The sequence below is a fragment of the Enhydra lutris genome, unplaced genomic scaffold, assembly GCF_002288905.1.
Source record: "Enhydra lutris kenyoni isolate GAN:26980312 unplaced genomic scaffold, ASM228890v2 scaffoldscaffold8, whole genome shotgun sequence".
NCBI classification, from domain to species: Eukaryota; Metazoa; Chordata; class Mammalia; order Carnivora; family Mustelidae; genus Enhydra; species Enhydra lutris.
Window position 1 is genome coordinate 8,342,763 of NW_019154092.1, and position 15,592 is coordinate 8,358,354.

A 15,592-nucleotide genomic window follows, 5' to 3' on the forward strand; every position below is an offset into this window, starting at 1 on the left:
CATCCATCCCTACGAATTTTTCATCTTCCCAACAGAAACTTTATACCCCTGGAACAATAACTCAAAAGTGGAACTACTGACTCATAGGGAAATCCTATGTTTAATATTTTCAGGGTTGGTCATACTGTTTTCCACAGTAACAATGCACCAGAGTGCTAATTTCTTCACATCCTTGCCAGCATTTGTTATTTTTCTTTTTCTTCATTTTTTCCCTAATGATAGCCATCCTAATGGGTATGAAGTGGTATCTCATTGTGGTTTGGATTTGCATTTCCCTAATGACCCGATAATCATATTGAACATCTTTTCACATGCTTTTGGGCATCTGTATGTCTTCTTTGGAGAAGTGTCTATTTAAGTCCTTTGCCCATTTCTTAATTGGTTTTTGTTGTTTGTTTTTAATCTTTGAGCTGTAAGAGTTCTTTATGTATTCTGGATATTAATCCTTTAACAGATACATGATTTGAAAATATCTTCTCCCATCCTGTGGGCTGCCTTTCACTCTGTTGATAATGTCTTTTGATGCACAAAGTTTTAGAATTTTGATGAAGTCTAATTTATCTATTATTTCTATTTTTGCTTGCGCTTTCGGTGTCATATCTAAGAAATCATTGCTAAATCCAATGTCATGAAGATTTCTCCCTATGTTTTCCTCTAAAAGTTTAATACTTTTAGCTCTTCTGTTTAGGCCTTTGATCCATTTTGAGTTACTTTTTTATACATATATGATATAAAGCAAGGGTCCACTTTCATTCTTTTGCATGTAAATATCCAGTTTTCCCAACACCATTTGTTGAAAAGACTGTCCTTTCCCTGTTGAATGGTAGTGGCCATTCCCTTTTGACTTTGGTAGATTCTGTTCCCTACACTTTTCAGATTCCATGTAGGTCTAGGTAGGTTTAAGTGTCTCTGTCACAAGCCTGACTATGCTTTTTGCCTTTGGAGTCTGCCATCCACTTCCTGCATTCACAGGAATCAAATGTAGACCAGATTTAACGAGGATTTAGGTTGTCTGGTTAGCACATATGGTAAAATTTGCACACAGTCAAAATTAGCCTTGAAAATCTTTGTATCACCCTAAAATTACATTGAGTGATGCACCTCCCTAAGTCAATCACAGCTAGTTTCCTCTTCTGTGTGAGACCTGACTGCTTTTTGACAGTGGGGGTGGAGACGAATTGGGTTTGAGCATCAGATGCAGAGATTGGTCTGCATTTAGGGACCATTTTTAAATGAAAAATATGAAACTATAACATCACTTCCAGGATATCTAGATGCTCACAAGGTGCACTGTCCTGGGCACCGGGATCATCCTTGGGAACAGCACCACTCATTCCAAGGAACTTGTCCACTGGGTGAGGTGTGCTGCGGGCCCTAGTGCATTGTGTTTTCTCTCACTCTCTGCAGATGGCAAAAGGTTTAACTCCTATAAGTTAAAAGGCATATTGCATGGCTCCACTATAGGCCATAGGCAGCTGGGCAGCTGGCTTGTTGTGGGTTCCAAAAGCACTCCTTGTCTACCTTCATCTCGCTCCTCTTTGGGCCCCATTGGTTAGAAGTACCTTGGCCTTCTGACTTCAGTATGGCTTTGTCTTCACTCCTGGATTAACTGCTCCCTGTAATTTGGCTTTAGGATGGCCGGAACTCTTTGGTTCTTGGATTGTTGTTTGTTGAGGCTTGGTTGGCTTTTGAATTAACTTCTCAACTTGGACTGCTAGACTGTGGGGCTCAGGGTCACACTTGAAGGGCCTGACCTTCCTTTGTTCCTCTGTGTGCCAGGCTACTGCCCACGGAGGGCTTTTCCTATTCATCCCCACCCTCTCCAGTAGAGAAAGAGAGAGAGAGAGAGAAAGAGAGAGGGAGGGAATCTGGAATCTGCTTCTCAGACTGGCCCTAGATGCAGCTAGGAATCTCTGGCCTGGGGCTGGGCTCCTCCTTTCCTGAGACATCTTGGACCTTCCTGAGGAAGGAAGGAAACCTTTCATACTATTCTTAAAATACCACCTGGGATCTAGGTGGTCACTGTGGACCCTGAAGCCACAGGGTCACTCTTCTCTGGACCCTCCCTCCATCACTCAGAATTTCAGAAAAATGTCTTGTCAATTCTAATTTCCCTTTACTCTTGATTTGCTTCAATGTGTTTACTTAGATGTGTCCTAGTTAAAGGTCACTGCTGGCTTTTTAAGGAAGCTATTTGATCCTACACTGAGAGTGTGATTAGCATTTCCCAATGCTGATCACTATCTTGAGGTTCTCTGGGTTAACTGGCTCATTCCTCAGCTAAATTTGTGTTGGTGGGTGGGGGGGGGCGCGGAGATCTTCCATGGTGCTCTCACCACGGTTTATGGTAGGAAAACAAACTGAACGATCCAAATCATAACAATATTTTTCACACTGAGAAGTCATGGCTATTTCCATCAATGCTAAGAAGTGGGACCATCCCACACAGGTCTACCTCCAGAGCTTGTGGGGAGGCCAGAGATATAGCTAACTGAAACAGAGGCTCCCACTTACTGCTGCACTAGCACAACTGGGACACCGTGGTCCTTGCCCATCTCCAGCATCCATAGACTTTCTGATAGAGTTTTTGAGCAGCATGAGAGGTGCCATTTCTTTCTTTCTTTCTTTTTTTTGTTTTTAAAGATATTATTTATTTATTTGACAGAGAGAGATCACAAGTAGGCAGAGAGGCAGGCAGGGAGAGAGGAGGAAGCAGGCTCCCCGCTGAGCAGACAGCCCAATGTGGGGCTCGAACCCAGGACCCTGAGATCATGACCTGAATCAAAGGCAGAGGCTTTAACCCACTGAGCCACCCAGGCGCCCCGAGAGGTGCCATTTCTTGAACACCTCCATGCACCGTCTCTGTGCCAGATACTTTCTCTATATATACTATACTTATCCAGACAATGGCTCATCTTCACAACCCTTCACAGGGTATTAAAATCTTTGATTGGGGCACCTGGGTGCCTCAGTTGGTTAAAGCCTCTGCCTTCCGCTCAGGTCATGATCTCAGGGTCCTGGGATTGAGCCCCGCATTGGGCTTTCTGCTCGGCGGGGAGCCTACTTTCCCCCTCTCCCTCTGCTGGCTTCTCTGCCTACTTGTGATCTCTCTCTCTCTCTCTCTGTCAAATAAATAAATAAAATCTTTAAAAAAAAATATTTCATTTGTGGTCAGTGGAAATGGAGATCCAGATGGTTCAAGCAGCTTGCCCAGGGCCACACAGCTGGTGACTGGCAAACTCTGTACTGCTTGATTCCAAACATCTTATTTTAACACATCACCACACAAGGGCCCATCAAAATTCTGAAGTAACTAAATCTCATCTTTGTTGCTTTCAGCTTTTTCTCCTCCCTGTATGCTCCATCAGAGAGGCCATAATTCACAACAGTACCTCACATCATCCTGGGCTCTCAGGTGGAATCCTGAGCTACAATTTATTTCTTAATTTTTCTCCTCACTCCGAAATAATTGGCCCCGGGGCCATCCCAGTAGGCTCGGCTCTGGGCTGGGTAATACATTACACAAAATGGCCACAATATTAATAAGAGATAGTGGCTTCCTCTGTCTTCCTTTTTATTATATGTTTGCACTTTAATGAAATGCTAGCTCAGAGGACTGTTGGTAAGAATTTGAGGTACATAATAACCCCGGAACGGAAAACATTTTTGGATAGGCCTTGTTGGTATCCTGCAAATCTCAAGAGTCACACCACAGAGGCCAAAGCAGACGGTGGAGGGTGCGGCACAAGGCTGAATGCCCCTTGGCAGGAGGGGAAAGACACCATCTCCTTCCTGCCTCCCTTTCTGTAAGTGCTGCGAGGACGCGGAAGGACTTTGCGGTCTGCACTGTAAACACTTTGATGGGATCTATGAGATCAGAGACATTGAAATCACCTTCAAGGAGCCAGACAGAAAGGCAGGCAAAAAAGCAATAGGGGACCAGGCTGGAGCAGACAGATGGGGTTTACACCCAGGATCCTCCATTTGCCCAATGCAACCAACACCCACTCTGGGCCTTAGTGTCCTAAGACAGGGATAACAGCACTATTCTCAGGTCTGCGAGGATTAAGGGAGTGCTCCATACGATCGTCTATGTATGTCTTGAAAGAGCGCTCAGCAAATGACGTCGCAAGAAGTACAAAACACCATTGAACTGTACATTTAAAATGGTTGCCATTTTAATGAATTTTCTGGTATGTATATGTTATAGACTGAATAGCTGAGAGCCCCAAATTCTCATGTTGAAACCCTATCCCCAAAGTGAAGTTGTTTGGAGGTGGGGCCTTTGGGAGGCGATTAGGTCATGAGGGTGTTGACCCCTCGATGGGATTAGTGGCCCTGTAGGAAGACATAGGAGACAGACAGACTGCCCTCTTTCTGCTCTTCACCACGTGAGCACACAGCAAGAGGACAACGGTCGCCAGGAACCCTCTGCAGGTATCAGGAAGAGAGCCTCCCCAGGTAACAGATCTGCTGGGCCTTGGCCTGAGACTTCCCAGTCTCCAGAACTGTGAGAAATAAATGTTTATTGTATAAGCCACCCCGTCTGTGGCATATTTGTTATAGCAGCCAGAGCTGACTGAGACAGTATATTTTTACCATAATTTTTACAGAGTGCAAAATGACACAGCACTCATCCTCTAGCTCCCTTTCCTGTTCTTTCTAGATTAAGGTAATTCACTGGGGATGACACCTGACTTCTTCCCTCATGTTTTAGCCAAACGTCACTGTGTTGGGGGGTAACAGGCCTGATGTGGGACTTGCTTAGTTTGGACCTCACTCTTACCCTATCACATGAAGGCCCCAAGTGGCAGTTCTGATGTAGGCCACAGCAGAGTTGATGCAAAGAATGTGAATAAGTCTGTTGTGGTCACTGTGATGTGTCTGTTGACCCAATGTACACCAAGACCCAGACTGAGAGAATCTGTCAGGCCATCATTGTCATCGCTGGGTCATGGGGGTGAGCAGATGGCAGCTGGGCTGAGAGCCCAACAGGGTCAGTGGCCTCTTCCTTACCAGTCACACTTGCTTCCTGGCAAAGCAGGACATGAGCACAAGGACCTGACTGAGTCTCAACAGATGAGCCACCCCCAGCCCCAAGGAAGGAAAATGGATTTGCAAAGAACGAATGGAGATGACAGCATCTCCTGACAGATGAAGACTGTCCCTGGGAGCACAGAACCTTCAAGCTGGACAGCGGGGTCTCAAGAGGTGGTGGGAAGGCAGTCAGGAGCTCTTTGTTGAAGGCAGCTGGAAGGCATGGGGTAGAATGGGAGGAGGCAGAAGGGCCGGCAAGAAAGAGTGACAGGGCTTCAGGGATGCTCAGTGACTTTGTGAACAACCTGAAAGCAGGTAGGAGACAAGCCCCGAACGTCCAAAACACCACGGCACAAGTGAGTGCAGGGAACTGGGGCTTCCATTCCCACCAGTGGTGGCATCTTTGAGATGCTGTTTCCAACATGCAACAACACAGAGGAGGCTCCAAAATGTGATGTTGGACTGAAGAAGCTAGACAGAAGAGTGCATGTGGTATGATTCCATTTACATGAAGTTCAAAGGCACAAACAAATCTAGGGCGGTGGAAATGTGAGCAGTTATATTCTGGCTAGGGATGGCGCTGTGGGTGGGGAAAGGGAAGCAGGGACTATTCTGGGGTGATGGCTCTCTATCTCCACTGGGTAGTTGTTACCAGGTGTAAAACTCAATGAAGAGTACACTTAAAACCTATGCAGTTTACGGACTTATATTACACCCCAATAAAATTAATAATAAACACACACGATTATGTCCAAGTGTACAAAGTTTTGTGCTAGATGTCTATGGGCATTAATCCAATGAGAATCTGCCCTAAGGAAGCATGGAGCAGACAGTTGTATAGATTAGACAAAAGACATGGTCAAAAGTCATAGGAAAAGGAACCTGGTGATAATGTCCTTAGACAGGAAGGTACAAAAGGACACCAGAGGCTAGAGGAAGGAGGATGATTTCTAGCTGCAAGAAGGGTGTTGGGCTTCATAGTGGAGGTGGCATTTGAGCTGGGACCCTCAAGGAGTTGGGCAAGAACCTCCCAGGTAGAAGAAATAGCTGAATGAAGGCAGAGTGAGAGGAAGTCTGGGAAGCAGCACAAGGTTCCATTTGGTGGAGGTGCAGATCATGAGAAGAGAGCAGTGGAAGAAAAGGTTAGAAAGCAGGTGGGATCCATCTGCACAAGGGTCTTGAATGTCAGGTGGAAAAGCCTGGTTCAACTAGCAGGCGGTGGAGGATCTTCAGGCAGGGATGTGATACTGATGTGATGTACAGGTTAGACTTGGAAGAAGGAGGCTTCAGGGTGAGGCTTGGTTTATAGTCATCCAGTGTCTGTTACCCAAAGAGTGACCCATCACCAGCAGCACCGGCATCACCTGCGAGCTTCTTGGAAAGGCGGACTGCCCAGTTGAGTCCCCCGAAGGAATCAGAATCTGCATTTTGGCAAGATCCCCAGGGTGTCCTTGTGCACATCAAAGTTTAAAAAGTACTGTCTGCAGATCAGATCATGGAATCATGGTCTTGTGTGGGGACGGATGGGGGATTCTGAATCCATCTTTTGTTGCCTGAAATCCCAAGGCCAATGGGGGAAGGTACATAGATATGGATCTTGGTGGGGCTTCAGGAATGGTTCATTTTCGGTGCCTGCAGAAGAGCAAATGAAACTCAGAGTAAGGCCAGAGCAAAATATCCAAGGCAGGACTGCTGTCACTCCTCCATTTCTCACTGGCATCTTCCTGCAAAGGCCTCCATGGGTGAGTAATGGTAGAATCAATACTCTTGACTACAGAGAGTGGAAGCCAGGAACGTACTTCATTTGAATTATTTAGCATCCCCCAACATTAGGAATTGAAGACTTGCCAACCACTGAGTTCTTGAAAAGGTCATGGTCCCTTTTTACATTTTTCTGTCTGCCCTTTCAGGCCAGCTCCCCATATGCCCTGCCAGACTGTGTCAAGATAATTCTAGGACTTTTTTTTAAAAACTACTTTGTCCACAGTGAATTTTCCTGTTTAAAAGAACTGACTTTTGAGGAGGGCTCTGTTTGGGACTGAGCACCATGAGTGTCTGGTCAATGAAGGCTACGGTTGCCGGGGTCCCCAGTGTTTATCTAACTCGTCCTGTCCTATAACCCAGGTGCTTTGGTCCCTGCCCTTGCCCCCTGGCCTATGTGAGGCTAGCATCTTGCCTGGCTCATGGAACAAAAATTTCCCCATCAATTTATATCATGAAATGTTCAGGCACAAAGAAAAGTTTAAGGAATTTTATAGTACTCACTCATCTACCCAACCACCTAGACTTTGCTATTAATATCTACTATCCTTGTTTTATCCCATATTCATTCATCTATCCCTCTCTCCAACCATCAATATGTTTACGTTTTCAGATGCATTTCGATTTTTTTTTCTTTCGAGGTAAAATTTACGATCAAAGCAAGGCTCACATCTTAAAGGTTTTCACTTCTTGAGTTTTGGTCATTGCCTAAATCTGTGTAACAAGTGCCCACCTTCCAAGTGACAGCACATTCCTCCACTTTCATGCCCTTTCCCCGCTGGTTTCCAGCTCCTCCCTCACCAGACACACCCCTGAGCTGAGCTTTTTCTATCATAAGGTATCTTTTTTTTAGTAGATACTTTCCTTTTTTGCATATGTTCACTTTGTCTATTCTAGAATGTCAAAGAAATTGAATCCTACGGTAGGTACAGTGGTACATGCTCTTTCCCGTCTGGCTTCTTTCACAAGTGTGATCTTTTTGAGATTCATCTGCGTTGTGTTGTATATTGGCCATTTGTTCCTGTTTCTTGCTGAGAAGTGTCACACTGTGTGAATATACCGCAGTTTGTACGTCCGTCTCTGTATGGGTGGACACCCGGGAGTCCCCAGTTTGGGATATTATTAATATCCATTCTTTTATAAACCTTGTGGGTATATGTTTCATTTCACTTGGAGAAACACCTAGAATGGGACTGCTGAACCAAAGGGCAGGTGTATGTTTTAGTCTACAAAACTGCCAGATACCACAATACAGCCGCCAACAATATACGAGTTCCAGCTGCTTCACTGTTGGGGCTGGTGTTTTTAAAATGTATTTTTTTAAAGAGTTTATTTATTTAACAGACAGAGATCACAAGTAGGCAGAGAGGCAGGCAGGGAGAGAGGAGGAAGCAGGCTCCCCACTGAGCAGAGAGCCCGATGTGGGCCTCAATCCCAGGACCCTGAGATCATGACCTGAGCCGAAGGCAGAGGCTTTAACCCACTGAGCAACCCAGGCACCCCAGGGGCTGGTGTTTTTAATTTCAGCTGTTCCACTGGCTGAGTAGTGCTATCTTGTGTTTTTTTTTTTTTTTTTAAGATTTTATTTATTTATTTGACAGACAGAGATCACAAGTAGGCAGAGAGGCAGGTAGAGAGAGAGAGGTGGAGGCAGGCTCCCTGTGGAGCAGAGAGCCCGATGCAGGGCTCGATCCCAGGACCCTGGGATCATGACCTGAGCTGAAGGCAGAGGCTTAACCCACTGAGCCACCCAGGTGCCCCTATCTTGTGGTTTTAATCATCTCTATCTCCCCGAGGACTAATGGGATCCAGCAATTTTTCATGTGTTTATTGTGAACATGTGTTATTTGTGAACCTTCTTTGCAAAGTATCTATTCACATCCTTTGACCTTTTTAAAATCGGGTTGTCTTTTTACTACTGAGTTGTAAGAGTTCTTGATTTGTCCCAGATACTAGCATTTAGTTTTGTGACTATTTTATCTAAGCCTATGGCTGACCTATTCATTTTCTTAATGGTCACTCGATGACCAAAAGATCTTAATTTTGGTGAAATCTAATTTCTTCTTCTTTTTTTTTTTTTTCTCTTATGGTCACTATTTTCTGTTTCCTGCCTCAAGAATGTTTTCCTACTCTCAGAGTCATAAAGACGTAGGTTTTCCCTTAAAAGCTTTATTACATTGTCATTAACTTTTGCATTTAGGTTTATGGCCCATCTCAGGTAACATTTTCTGTGCAATGTTGGGGGGATGGAGCAGATACTGAGGTTTATTTTTTCCACTGGGACATCCACTTATTTTTACACCATTTGTTGAAAGGGCTCTCCTTTCTCTATTGAATTTTCTTGGAACCTTTGTAGAAAATCAAACGAACTTTTGCTTTTGGCTAAAACGGTGTAATGGGGACCAGATTTACCACTGAGTCGTAAAACACTAGAAACCTGGACAAAAATCTATGAGATAATAGTTTGGACATTGGACAACAGTTGGCGCAGGAAGGTCATTCTTGAGAGAGGGGAGACAAACGAGGTCATCTTACTGTGGTCACGGCTGACCACCTGGAGAATCTCCAAGCCGCAGCACGGTGAGGGGGACTCAAATCGGGCCTGGTGGTCTCCCTCAGTGGAGGAGTCAGAGGAGGGGATCAAGGAGATGAAGGCAGCTAGAGTTTCCAAGGCAGAATGCCAGAGAGGGGAAGGGGGCACCCCAGTTCTGTCAGGCTGTGCATGAGGGGTGGAGGCAAGTAGGTGTGGTCAGGTTGGGTTGGGGGCTGTTGTTGCTCTGGTTACCTTCAGGCACCACTGTGCATTTTCAGTCTCTGCCTCAGTGGGCACTGTCACCCTCACTCGGGGCCTGTGGGGTCAGAGGCTTTCTCCCACCTCCTTCATAGGTTCCTGCATGTCCACCACGGAGGGGGCCTCTCTGCCTGTTTGTGCCCCCCTCCAGAAGACTGCTGTGGCTTGTTCCTCTGTGTCAGGCTTGTGTAGGGGGATGAGGGCTCTTAGTTTTTTGGGTCCTTCTTCAGTGTTAGGCATGGTCTCCTGCCTGGCCCCAAACTTTCTCACAATGCCTGATAGAGGCCATGACTTTCCTGGGCTGCTGGTTGTCCAATGTCAAAATCATACTGTCACAGGTTTCTAGTGTTTTATGGCTCAGTGACTAATCTTGTCCCCGGCACACCATCTTGGCCAGTAGCAAAAGTTCATCTGATGTTTGACAAAGGTTCCAGAGCAACACAATGAAAAGAGCTTGCATGAGAGTGCAGACCACTGCCCCTTGTGTCCAGAGCTCCTTGTCACCCTAAACTGTGATACTTGGGCCACACTTCAGAATTTGTTTATTTTCAAGCCATTTCCTTCCTACTCGCTTCTCATGGCAGCCATGTGTTCCTCCTTCTCTCCTAAAGGCGAATCAGTGATGTGTACCTCCTTTTCTCAGCTCATCACTCTTCAAATTACATTCGCTTCATTGTCTAGTGGCTTTGTCTCTTTGATGGGCTCAAGAAAAGTAATGATGTTTTTAGAGTGTTCAGCTTTTTCTTGTTAGGGTGGAAGCCAGGAGCTCCCACCAAGGGAAGTGGAGCTCTGCCTCATTCATTTTAACACATGTTTGTTGAATGTCTTGCTCGCTGGGCTCTGTGCATGCAGAGGAGATAAGACATGGTCTTTGCTGGCTGCTGGCTGAACAGGTCGTGCACCAGGCTAGCAACATCACAAAAGGATGTGTTCACTGCTGGTATGCTTGGAAAGTGCTGGAAATGGAGAGCAGCCAGCACCCAGGCCTGTTGGGGCTGCCCTGGAGAGTTCAGCTGGTGCCAATGTCCTATCACATGGAAGAGCAATGACTTTCAGGTGGACAGAGGAGATGAGGACATTGTGGGCAGAGAATCACCATACCTATAGTCATGTAAGACGTAAGAGCATGGCTGTCCCCAACAGGGTCCTAACCCTGATTTCCAAATTTGCTGCTGGCTGCTGGAGCTCCCTGACAGTCATGTCTCCGAGCCCAGGCATCTCTTAGATACCACCTGTCACCTTGATTTTCTATCACACACCAACCCAACACAATTGCTAGCCTGGGCAAGTAGTCTCCCACTGTTCTGTCTGAGCTCTGTTACACACTCTTGTGCTACGCAGTTGCTGTGCCTTTCTCACGGACCCCACCAGACCTCAAGGGCAGCGGTGGTCTTTGCATCTCTCCCTGCTGGGCATCCGGTTGTACCCAGCTTGGTCCGAGCTCCAAGAGTGCTATATGAGCTAAAATCAAATAATGTTCCAGTCCGCCCTGTCAGGGGCCAGCCCACTCTCTGGCTCTCAGGTCTGAATGGTACTCCTGCCAAAATCTTGTCTGGGAGATGAACATATAGATTCTGGAGTCAGTTTATTTATTTCTAATTGAAGAGAGGGGACCATCTTATTTCAGGCTGTATCTCCCTCTTGGAATTTGCAAGTCTGGTCTTTTCTAAATGTTAACTTTTCACGAGCTAAATTATTCATTCATTCCTCTAACCCAGTGACATTTTGATTGCTGCCTTCACTGTTTAAATTTTGAATGATCTCAGATTCTCCTTGCGCCGGTCTCGGCATAGCGATTAACGGCAAGAGGAGGGGAAGGAATTGCTTGCTCTGCAAACACTGGTCCCAACTGTACTTCTACAGAGTAAGTGACACTTGGGCCGGGGACACAAGGCATCTGTTTGCAGCTGTGACATTCTTTCTCATGGGAAATGCTCGCCCGGGGGTTTCGCTCCTGCCTTTTGCTTTTGCCTCTTTGCCTCTTCCTAGCAGAACAATGTCATATTTTTTTCCAGAACACAGCTCATTCTTGGGTACGTGGGATGAAATGATGCCTTGAAATATAAAACACGAAAAATTGTCTAACTAGCGGTGAATTTTGGAAGACTCAGGGTCATGGAAGGCAAATGTAAAGGATAGTTTCTCTACATGCGCTGTTCAGTAATTACGCAGATGTTTAAAATAAGTAAGGCAGCGGGCCACTGCAGTTGTCCTCACAGTCACAGCTTTGGGGGCAGAGCTGAGGCAGGAATGAAATCCCGGCAGTAGGAAGGGAAAGTGGAGTTGTGGCTCCAGGAAGTCAGGGCCAGGCTGGGTCTTGAAGGCTGGGTCAGTGCTCCTTGGGGATGGTCTCCCAGATGAGAGAGAATAGGTGGCAGGCACTGTGTTAGCTGTGGTCTCAGATTCAATCCATGCCATAGTAACTAAATACCTATTTTCTTCGTCTCCCCCGTTTTACATATGGTGTATTTTTCCCTTTGTTTATCAGTGAAACCATCCCACCACCTAACTTAACATGAGCTCTTTCTGGATGATAAGTTCATCTTGTTGTCCCTGCCTTATTTAATCTCTCCATCTCATTTCTGTTTGACTCTCTTTGCTTTTGTGATTTGGCTTCACACCCTTCCCACAGCACTCCTGAGGTCCTCTTTCCCCCTCTTGGGTCCCGCGACTTCCCCTGTTCCCTTCTGCCTGCTGGTGTGCAACGAAGCGGCAGTTGGTCTCCTTCTGAAGATGAACATGACCGAGTCTGGAGAGATCAGCAAATATTTGCACCAAGCTCTGTTTATATTCTCCTCACGAATATCCCCTCGGCAAATGTTTGGTGAATACCTACTTTGGAGACAGACAGAGGAACAGAAATCCTCGTACATCTTGTCAAATCATAGGTGATACGATGTATTAGACACAAGGTGAAAGTGCCGTGTGGCCCCAGAGGGCTTCCCTTTTGGGAGCTCATGGAAAGCTTAGCAAGAGTGGTGATCTGGGGCAGATGGGGAGGAGGCTTGGGCTTGGAGGGCTCTGAAGCTCATTCAGTTTGGATGGCCTTTTAACCAAAAATATCTTCTATTCTTTTACAAAAATAAGAAATATCCATGTGAACACATTGCTAGAACCCCTCCCATGGTCTTAGTAGAGGCCCATGTGAATGCAAGTCCTGAAGCTTCAATCTCATTGGTTTCATAGTAAATCTGTCACTGGAGATGATGTTTGAATTTTTTTTTTTAAGATTTTATTTATTTATTTGACACAGAGAAAGAGACAGTGAGAGAGGGAACACAAGCAGGGGGAGTGGGAGAGGGAGAAGCAGGCTTCCCCCACCCCGAGCAGTGAGTCTGATGTGGGCTCGATCCCAGGACCCCAGGATCATGACCTGAGCCAAAGGTAGACGCTTAGTGAATGAGCCACCCAGGCATCCCTGAGGTGCGTTTTGAAGGCTGTGTAGGAGTTTGCCAGATAAGGAAAGAAGGCAATAACCCACCTCGCGAAGTTATTAGCATTCGTAAGGGCCAAAGACGTGAAAATGAGGTGTATGATGGCATTGATTGTATGGGGTGAGTGATGGGGGATGACACTGGAGAAACTGTCCTGGGGTCAAATTGAGGATGACCTTCATGTCTCAGGGGTTTTGATTATACCCTGTATCATATGCTCAGGAGAGTTTTACACAAACGTATCATATGGGCAGATTTGTTTTTTCAGACAACTGTTCCAGAGCAAGAAGAATAATAGCTTGTTATTGGAAGTACCTAAAACCGTTAATGACTGATACCGTCTACTTGCTGAGTCCAGAATTGCTATACTGAGGTTTCAATGAATGAATATATTTCCAAATAAAGAGATCCTGGAAACATACAATGAAGTGGATAAAGCAAGATGCGGAACATTGGAACAGAATGATATCATTTATGTAAAAAATGTATAAATCCTACAGAACCACACTGTGTCCTGTTTATGGATGCACATGCCAGAGGCTCTCAAGAACCTCACCACATTTCCCCTGAGAATAATTGGCTAATTAAGCACTCATGGCAACGCTGTAGAATGTAACGACCATCGGTAATGAGAATCTGTGTAATTTAAGAAATACCTAAACGTCAGCAAATGCCAGCTACTCGTTTTGAATAGTGGATCCACAAGTACTGTTCTATTATTCTTTGTTATTATTTGTATTTTGTTCAAAAAGAAAAGAAACAATTTGGAGTGTAAACACGGGATAATTAAAAAATTTTTCTTTCCTGTTAACTGATACTAGCTTGATACATACATGTACAATTCTTACATTAAAAAAATAAAACGGAGAGGTCCAGGGCTTCTTAATCAAGGATTTCAAGGGAGAAGCCCAGTAAGGTCATCTTTAGCGCCACAAAAACATCCAGGCTTGTTCTCAACCTTTGCGTCGGTCTCAGATGGGACCCACGCATGCTTCACTCGCTGTAGATTCTATGTTCCGATTTCCATGAGGCCTCCAAGGCGTTCTGATCCACCATGGTTGGCCACACCTCATCTGTTGGTCTTTCTAACCCAACCCTGAGCTGACAGAAGCTGCACGGTGAGAGGGGACAAAGGGGCTGGAGGAAGACAGAAGCTGGCCAGAACCGGGCCCCTGACGCGAGCACCAGCCAAGGCGAGGCCTTTGGAGCCTGTGGGGCAGCTAGGAACAGAGCCCGGTCCCTGTGTACCTCTCAGCTGCTCAGAAGGTTGCAGTACCTGGTTTTAAGTACCTGGTTCCTCTGGAGGCCAGGAGGTTTGCTTTTCGCCTTCACGGGAAGGAGAAAGCGGCTCTTTCTCTTTCCAAATCAGCAGCTCTTGCTGTCATTTAGTAAAGACTAGAGGAACCGAGGCTATGTCAGCAGCAGACACGGCGCTGTAACTCTCGGGCCTATTCTCAGGTTATCATAGCAACACAATGGACATAAAACTGCCCTTATTCTTTTTTCTTTTAGATATTTTTCTCTAAACTATTCTCAATCTTCAGAGAATAAATGAGTTGTCCGTTAAGCTGGGCAGTTTACCAAAATGCTGAATGCAATTTACCAAAAAGCTGAAAGACTGTTTGTCGTTTTCCTAATGCTGAGTCAGCAAGGGCTCTGCGGGGAAGAGGACGGATTTGGGCATCTACTGGGATCCGGTGAGTGTTTGGGGTTTGTCCACTCAACTTCTGCTATCACCTGGAAGGGTTCCATCTTTGAGACCCTTAAACTTCAGTATTTTGCTCAGGCCATTTGCAGAGACTGCAACAAAGCCTTCCGTGGTCATTGTTCAGAATGAAGCCTGCATTTTCTAGTCTCCCAACTAGATGTGGTGATGTGACTCAGTAGCACTCATTTGGTGGGATGTAAGAAGAAGCTGTGTATGCAGTTCCTGAAAAGTGTCCTCATAGGAAGGGGGCAATTTGTTTTTTACTCCTTCTTCCTTCACACTGAGTGGAATAAGGCTGTGATGACTGGGGCATGAGCAGCCATTTTGGACCCTGAGATAGAAGCTATCATTGAGGTTGAGGGTGACAGAGCTACCTTATAGAAGCAGCTTGCCTCCTTATGATTGTGGACACCAGCCCTGCTTTGCCTATATTTTCATGAGAGGGAAACAAGCCTGTTTTGTTTCTCGTATTGCTCTTTTGGTCTTGTGTCCCTCACAGCCAACCTCGATCCTCGTTTATTTATAGCTCTCTTTTTCACCATTATGTTTGCATCTCAACCTGATCAAGACCTGTCCTCTTTATTCCAGATTCTCTCTTGATATTATTTCCTTCACTATCCATACTCTCTTTCCAGCCCATGCAAGATACCTCATGCTATGCCTCAGAGTCCTATGGCGACCTATTAGTCCTCAGGGCCTAAAGAAATTGATCCGCCATCCTCGTGGCCATGCAATGGGGTATGTGTTCGTAGATCAGCTTCTGAAGGAAAGCCTGCTTCTCTCATGGCTGTAGCTAGAGCCCAGGGGATGACAATTTTACTAAAACCACTGATCCCGCAAAGAAAGCAATGGCACTGACCA